The sequence below is a fragment of the Anas platyrhynchos genome, chromosome 18, assembly GCF_047663525.1.
Source record: "Anas platyrhynchos isolate ZD024472 breed Pekin duck chromosome 18, IASCAAS_PekinDuck_T2T, whole genome shotgun sequence".
NCBI lineage: Eukaryota > Metazoa > Chordata > Aves > Anseriformes > Anatidae > Anas > Anas platyrhynchos.
This window is the reverse complement of record NC_092604.1, coordinates 4695497-4703829: the sequence shown is the minus strand read 5'-3', so window position 1 is coordinate 4703829 and position 8333 is coordinate 4695497. Positions and strand designations below refer to the sequence as shown.

Sequence of the window (8333 nt, the reverse complement as noted above, 5' to 3'; positions counted from 1 at the left end):
GCGGGTTTTTTATTGTGAATACAAAGTGTTTCAGCGAGGAGGATGGGGGATGCTGGTTTTGCCACTGTTTACTCAAGAGCTGTTGTGCTGTGTACTTTCGGGGTACACAACGAGAACCCCTGAAGGCACTTTCTCCCCAGTGGCAGGCAGGCAGAAAATGACTTTAGATAACCTGGCTTCTGGTATTTAGTTGATGAGAGATGTGTCAACATCTTTGATGTGTTCTTTGCTCAAACCGCCTGAATAAGGCAGGAGGGATTCAGAAAGGCCTGCATAGGAAGAAAAAAAAAAAAAAAAAAGAGGTTATGAGGTAGACAGTGACAGGGGGGAAATTCCTGTGACTTCGTTCCTCCTGTTTCTGGAAATGCAATTTTAAAACTGCTCTCCAGCTCTGTGACCTGTCAGCACATAGGACAACCGTGGGATTCCAGGCTGAGATTTGCAAGCTGCCCAGAAAGAATCCCGTGGTAGCACTGTCAGAAATGGAAATAAGGAGGTGAGATGCCAGGAACACCAGCAATGCAGGTGTTCTGGCCTGCTCAGTCATTATGCTCATTCTTGATTTTGAATGCTAGATGACAGGTTCCAAGAGAAAGAACTCTGCAGGGAACTTCCCCAAGCTCTTGTTCAGGCGCTTTGGGACTTCCATGCAGATAACAAGTGAGTAATTAGGCAAAAAGCTCAGCGTGTCCTCCTGACATTTCGCTCCTGCCTCACAGATGCCGTGTACCTGCACTGAGTGACGACCCACACAGAGGACCACACTTTCCACATTAAATCCATGTCACCTCAGCCACCAGCTGACATCGAAATAAGACTTTGCAATATGAAGACAACCACAACTGCTCGATTTAGAGCAGATTCTGAAACGCTTGAGCTAAAAGCTGCTGTTCTTAACAAAGGCACAGAAAGAACATTTTGATGGCTGAAGTTCTTTCCCTCAGTGGTCTCCACACCACACGTGGCAGCTCCGCTCCCTCCTTTGCCACCACTCCTCTTCCAAACACAGCCACTGCTGTGTCCTGCTGCAGGCCTACTGCTTGCGCGTTGTGGTACCAGTTGTGGGCAGGCAAATTTGGTCTCGTGTAATGGTTATGCCCATTCCAACAGGCAGCCCCCAGCAGCCAGGGTTACCAGGTGAACTGGGCTTCAGATGGGCAATATTGCAAGCGCATAACATTATCTTACTACCCAGCAAAAAAAAAAAAAAAGAAAAAAAATTTACAGATGTATTTGTTAGACACTGAGCTAGACTGGTATGTTAAAAGCACTAATGCGGGTTTTTAGTCATAAAAAGAATAAATTTATAAAAAAATCAAAATTGGGAACCTACAGGGACAGTGGAAGCTAACAAAAGTAACCTACTCCTTTCCCCCAGCTTCCTACAGAAGCAGCTCCACCATCTCAGCACTACGTAAATTTGCAGAACTAATCCCCAGATTACCTGGACAGCAGAAATCTACTTAAAAGGAGATTCCAGATAAACTCACTTACTTTGAAACAAAGACATTTGCAGCCTTTAGTTACAGCGAGATATTTAACTGCGGAAATGATTAATAATGAGGATTTTCTAACTGTTCATAAATTCTGTATGTTTATGCATAGCTCCCTCCCTTCGCACTCTGGGCTGAGCGATGGGAGAGCTCTTCTGGCAGGTGATGTCTGCTCACACGCAATTGCAGTTCTGCTGCTGTCAGCAAGTATCAATAAGCAAGAAATCAAACGTATTAGACACCAGAAAGAGGTTTGTCTACTTTAGCTCCAGAAACACAGTAAGTTAGCTGACCTCCTGATGACTATTAGCCTAAATTTCACTTCAGCATGTTTATAGGAGTATATTAGCTCCTTGTCTTTCTTCCAGTTGGAATTATTTCCAAAGCATCGTGCATTCCCAGCCAGTAGATTCCTTCCACTTGGTACCAATGGATTACCCCACAGATTGAGATGAACAATGGTTTATTGCCTGCAGTGCAGTTGTGCAGTACCAAGTCTACCACCACAGGACCAGAGTTGCTCTCTTCTTCCTGTTTTGATGCCCCCACGTTCCCTGGGGTTGTAGGAGAGAAACCTAAACTGAGTCCTAACCTCTCTCTTGGTACCTGACTGTATCCAAGGCTGTAGCTAAGTTCTGCTTTTTGAGATATGTGTATTTTGAAGGGTGCCTATGGATGAACCAACACATCAGGATTTCACGGAGGCGGACTCTCTACCCATAGGTGATCTTGCCAAGTCATGAGGAGGTCAGGGAGAACGGCAGGCTGCATGAGCTTTGCAAAACTTGTCCTACTGGCTGAGCTCCAGCTTCCCATTATTAAAGCGGCGATCGTAACTCTTCTTCTCTTTCAGATACTGTCCTGCCTGTGAAGATTTCCAGATCAGTGGTTAGGGGAAGGTCTAGAAACAATGTACAGCACCAAATACTGCAGTGCTTGCACTCATGTCAGTTTTTTGGTTTTGTTTTGTGTTTTGTTTTTTTTTTTTTTCAGGGGCTTTTCTAATAGACAGAAGTGAAATTGTTTGAAAACCAAGACCACTGGTGGAGTGAATCCAGCAGAATGACTTTCATGATGGCTGAATTTGGAGATGGGTCAGTGCCTTGTACATTTTTTTCTTATACCATGCCAATGATCATGTAGCTGACTATCTTCCAGAGAAGTGGAAAGCCATATGATGTTTATATCCTACCTCATGGACTATCACTCCTACTTCAAGAGCTAATTCAGAACACACCAAAGTAAATGAAAATGCTATTAGCAGAACAAGCCCAAATTAAAATTGGGATAAGCAAAACACCATTTTTTGCCACAGCTATCTTAAAATAAAAGTCTTTTTACAATACCATCAAACCCAGGCTAGTGGATGCTTGAATTAAAGTGTTCTGAGGTTTTTTAAGTGTAGCATAGCCAATTTCTCCAGTGTGTACCAGTACGCACTGGAGACTAGGCAGATGAGAAGTCTTTGACTTGGCTTCCACTACGCCCTCTATATGAAGTATTAAAGAGTCTTCTTGCAATAGGATGATCTTAGTCAGATAAACACTAGTAGCGTAAGGTCTTGTTCCCCTCGGTTGTAATGACGGGGATTAGTCACAAGAGGGAGGCTGGCAGGACAGCGCCTTAAGCCTCGGGAACCTCCAATGCAGCCAGTAGCTGGTCCCACCACAAATCAAATAAATTAGCAAGCACACTTGTCTGGAAACATGCCGAGGAGACTCCTGATGTGGACACAGATGAAAGACTCGTTGCAGTATGGAGGTTCTCTATATGTGGGAGGCGAAAGCAGTTCTAATCAGTGAGTTAAGAAACTGTGGCATCAGTGGGAAAAGGTTTCTGTGCAGGGAGATGGGCACTAGCACGGAGTATGGATGAAGGGTCCTTTGGAAATGAGAAGGAGAATGAATAATCCCTACTGGAAAGAGGACTGCAGTGGGAATGAAGTAGAGGAGATTGGAGAGAGAAAGAGGAATGATAAAATCAACTTCTGTGTGAAGGAAAGTTTATTTTTGTTCACAGCAGGGGGTGTTACCATATGCCTACCTCATGATCGAATTAGTCACCACTTCTCAGTGGAAATTCTCTGGAGGAACAGCTCTCCTGAGTGAAAGAAGGTGAGACTTACAGCACTTATCTCTGGACAATGTACAGCAGTGAAACTGTGGAACTGAATGAGGAAAACATGGGAGCAATGTTCAAAGTTCACTGGTTTTAAACATGTGGGAGATACAAACTGCCAGTAAATACTGATATTTCTGTCAAGTAAAAGATGTTTTAGCATTACACTCGATTTTATGGTAATCACTGACAATGTTTAAGGCTCTCGAGTGCAAGCTTTGAAGTGATAAGTCCACAGCATTATTCTGAACTGAGAAGCTCCATAGAAATCACGGAGCAAAATGGAAGGAGCTCTTCTTCCACACAGCTTGTGGTTAAACCATGGGGCTCATCATGATGGGAGGTTGCTTATGCCAAAAGTTTATTTGGCTTCAAAAGGTGATTAGATAAATTCATAAGAAAACAATCCATTGGGGCTATAAAACAAAAAGATGCTTGCTTATGGCTAAAGAATTGCTGGAACCACCCCGAAATCTGAATATGTCTGCCCTGTTCTTCTTTGGCTGCTGATCACTAAAGACAAGATTGCCTGAATGGACTTGTGGCTTGATCCCAGCCAACTGTTCCTGGTCCTCTCAGCCAGGAATTCTGCAGCTGCACCTCTCACTTACCAGTCTCTGGAAGTAGCCCCTCACCTTTAATAGCTGCTTCCTTGGAAGATCCATCTGAGGTAGAATCTCTCGATAGCAATAATTTCTAGAAAGCAAAGTACTGTTTATCCTCAGAAATAACAATCAGAAAGACCAGAATGACAAATGTGCACCCATACCCATGCCATACTTCAGTTTTACTGTAAACCTGGACCACCACTGAAAGCTTTGCAGTTCGGGAAGAGGTCTTCCACTCACATTTATTCTGCAGTGCCCCTCTCTTGAACTCAGAGCTCCAGATTTTTACCTACATGGACAGAATTAGTTCTGTGATTTGGGTTTGGGCTCCTGCCAGCCCCACCCCCATCCCCACCCCAGATACTAGGCTCAGTTTAGACAAGAACACTTTTTCAGAGACACAGACTGCTGTCTTGCTGGTTAAGTGTCAAAACAAGAATTACAGCCATTGCCTGCCGGGTGGCTGAGTGGAGGGATCATCTCTAAGCACCCCATAACACACACACAACAGTGGTTCAGTAGAACGGGGAGGCAATACTCAAAGGTTAACAAAGGTATCTCTCTACTCTACTCAAACCAATTGTATTCACAGCAAAATGTTTCCATGCTGAAAGCAGCAGAAAAAAGTTCGTAAGAACAATCAAAGTTAGAAAATAACTAATATATAATTAAATAGAAACACAACTTCCAGCTTTAATTTCACTAACATGTCTTCTTCTGGATTAAACCCAGGGACGTTGGCCTGGTAATAGTGGTCCCTAATGTTTTCTAGTTTCCCTGTTACAGCCATTAATTCATACAGCAAACTTACAGATGGGAAATTCAGAAGCATCTAAATGAGGTAAGGCCTCCTTTCTTGTCACTTGCAGCAAGGTTTGAGGAGAGCTTCCAAAGAAATCAAATACCATTTAAAGCAGATGTTTTCAATACAAGAAACGATGTAGGAGACATGTTTCTCCCCAGCTTGCTCTAGCTGTTCCCGTCTGTGCTATCCGATTGCTTTTCAACTGCCCCTGCTCCCCTGCCCTGGGAATCCACAGCAGCTCCTCTCTGCAGACTGTCCACTAAACAGCCGACATTTACAAACATGCTTTATCATTTTGTTCATGCAGGGCCATACAATTTGCAATTTTTTTTTCTCCCAGACCTTGCTGAATTGTCAGTTTTGTGCAGATGGTTTGCCTTTGAAGGAATGCTTTATGTGAGACAAGGTTCTGGCAGCAATGTGCCTCGCTACTTGCCAGCTCACCTTCTGGTAACACAAATTAGGCTGCTGGGCTGCCACAGCACTCGAAGTCACAGGGCTAAGATGGTCTGCAGCTCCATAGAGACTCCTGGCAGCTTGGTTGTGCTCCTCCTCACAGAGAGCTTAGAAATAATGGCATTTTACTTTAATTTAAAAAATGCAAAAGTATTTAAAATGGCATTGTCATTTCCCGTGGATCTGCACGTAGCTAACAGAAGTACTGACTGACTGGAATAGAAATAGCAAAAATAAATTTTGCATGTATAATTTGAAATGCCTCCCGATCCACAGATCTTTAGGTAGCTGAATCTCCCAGGGAAACCTCTGAAGTCTCAATCACAGGAGCAAAGTTTTAGCTACCCCACGGGGTGTTATCACTACTCTGCTGGGTATGATCCTGCTACCATTTAGGAGCCAGATATTGGACATCATAATGGAGCAGAGTATTTCAATTTTTTGCTACCACTGGGGATGTTGGGGGTGGCAACCGTTTCTCACTCTACATATTACAGAACAGCTTCCTAAACACTAAAGGCAGCAAGGGCTGAACCACAAGCACAAGCTGGCAGAAGCATAAGCTACAAAAGCTCATAATTTGAAACGAAGAAATACATTTGTCACCGATACACAGTCCTCTGCTTTCTGGCTGGAATTAAGAAAAAAAAAAAAAAAAAAAAAAAAAAAAAAAAAAAAGCCCTGTATCTGCATGAAATACAGCAGCACTTGTACCAGCAAACCTCCTGCTGGCCCTGCAGTGTCTCCCCCTGCTCTGCTTTTAGGGAGAGTTTTCTGGGGCTTCATGAGCACAGATGCTTGCTAACGCTGCTCTGAGCAGGCCTTGATAATAATTTAATTTGTGCTGAATGTACTTTCCTAGACAGCAGAACACTGCAAGCAGCAAAACACAAGCAAGATAAAACTCCCTTCTATCTTCTTAATCAGAAAGAAGATGGCATTTGCTCTTTGTTACTCTGCAGATATGGCATGACATCCTGGAGGAAAAGCAGTCTTTACAGGTTATTGCACACTCATATGAAATCTTGAGCAAATCTGCTCCAGACTGATCCTTGCTGCCTTTGGTTCTTAAATGAGATACAGACATCTTGGATTTGGCTACTACAAACACCCTTACGGACCACAGAGAGGTGTTGTCAGAGGGCTTTGCAGAGCTGGAGCAGGCTGAGCCGTCCCCTTCCACCGGCTCTGGTGTGAATGCAGCCCAGAGAAAGCAATTCAATTCACTGCCTGTAATTATGTGGGATGGATCTGGGCCCTAATACCTTTGCATTACTCAGCTATCTTTAAGTAAACTACATAAACCTCCTACCTTCTGGCTTTGAATGTGGAGGATGAGCAGTATCTGTGTCTTCCTAGTCCTGCCCGGGCACCTCTGGGGCTACCTAGAGGGCTCTCACCGGGCTTCTCGGGGCTGCCGGAGCTGCTCTCAGCTTGCCTCAGGTACTCCAGGGTCTCCGGGGGCTGCCCAGGTGCTTCTGGGGCTGCTCCTGGTGCTGGGGCTCCTTCCAGCACCTCTGCGGGTGCATGCTGTTTACATGCCAGAAGGATCATTCACACACACCCTTGCATTAAGCCAACGACCAGAGGCTATTTTATCTCCTGCAAAAGTCTTCATGATACTCTTCTTCTCCTGCTCATCTCCTCACCTGACCCTGTCACAGGAACAGCTGGGTTATTGTTATCCAAGCGTAGATCATGATATCTATACAAGTCATAATGTAGCTCTTGTAGGAACACCTGAACGACACGCAGGGTGCTGTTTGTGTAGAAAGAATCGAGGTCAACTGCTGCTTTCGCCTCAGTCCACCCCCACATCAAGGCACCAGTTTGCGACTAGCTAGGCTTGGGGCACCCAATTAAGAGCCTCTTTCAAGTTGTAGCTCCATTATGAAACAAGAAGAGATGCTAGGACTTGTAGGCCGTGCTGGCACCCTTAATGAACGTGTATAATCATAAAAAGGCCCTGCGAAAACAACAGCCAAAGCATGCTCGGTAGAAGCCGTGACCAACAGATGAACCGCCTATGCAAGAATGTGCTAACTAAGTTGGGCGGTGGAAGGCGACAGCGCCGCAGAATGAGACAGAGAAAGGGTAAGTGAGGGAGACGTTTATTCGGCTTGGGACGTGGGGCCGCCTAATGACAGGGCTGGGCCGCAAACAGCCAGCTCAGGATGAAGGTGTCGCCGGGCGCAGCTCTCCTCAGACGCCATTTCAGCCCTGCCGTGGGGAAACCCAGACGGTTCTGCACCCATTTCTCTGTCACGCCCACCGGTGCCGCCCGCGGCCATGGCGCCCCCTCACGGAGCTCCCCCCCCCCCCGGCCCCTTTCCCGCCGCCGGGCGTGAGGCGCCGTTGCCATGGCAACGCCCGCCCGGCCCCCGCCGCCTCAGGCGGCTGCGCGCCAGAAAGTGCTAGAAAGGCGCCGCAGCCCGCGCCTGCGCACTCCGCCTCCCTGCCCCCACAGCGCCGCTGCGGCGCCCCGGGGCCTGCGGAGGGCGGGGGGCGAGGGAGGCCCGGCCGGGAGGGGGTGGGGGGGAGGTTGGGGGGTGCTCGGGGTCCGTGGCGGGAACGGCCCGCGGGGGTTGCCACGGCAACCGCACCCCCCCCCCCCCCCCCGGTAGCGAGGGGGAGCGGCCGCCCACGCTGCGCAAAGTGCGCAGGGGGCTTCGGGAATAGGCGGCTGCGCCAGCCACCGCCCAGGGCCCGCTGCGGAGTCATTGCGACGGTTACTAGGGCACTTGGTCGGCGTCCAATCAGATGGCGTGAGCTCATCGCTGCGGCCGCCGGCCAATCACGCCCGGCATCAATCATTCAATTCAGCCAATCGGAGAGCGCGCTGGGCGAGCAGGG

General features: G+C 47.1%; 1 long non-coding RNA gene across 2 annotated transcripts; it reads right to left on the bottom strand.

Annotated features, from left to right (window-relative positions):
• Positions 1–104: 104 nt before the first annotated feature.
• Positions 105–8260, bottom strand: LOC106019537 (uncharacterized). Of its 2 annotated transcripts, XR_011804054.1 has the most exons (6): positions 6793–8260; positions 5031–5587; positions 4460–4508; positions 4247–4307; positions 3537–3593; positions 984–3259 (listed from the first exon to the last, which is right to left on the bottom strand). It is a non-coding gene; the product is annotated as an uncharacterized lncRNA (long non-coding RNA). The 2 variants fall into 2 exon arrangements; XR_011804055.1 differs by lacking the exons at positions 984–3259; positions 3537–3593 and adding an exon at positions 105–269.
• Between the last annotated feature and the right edge of the window lie 73 nt (positions 8261–8333).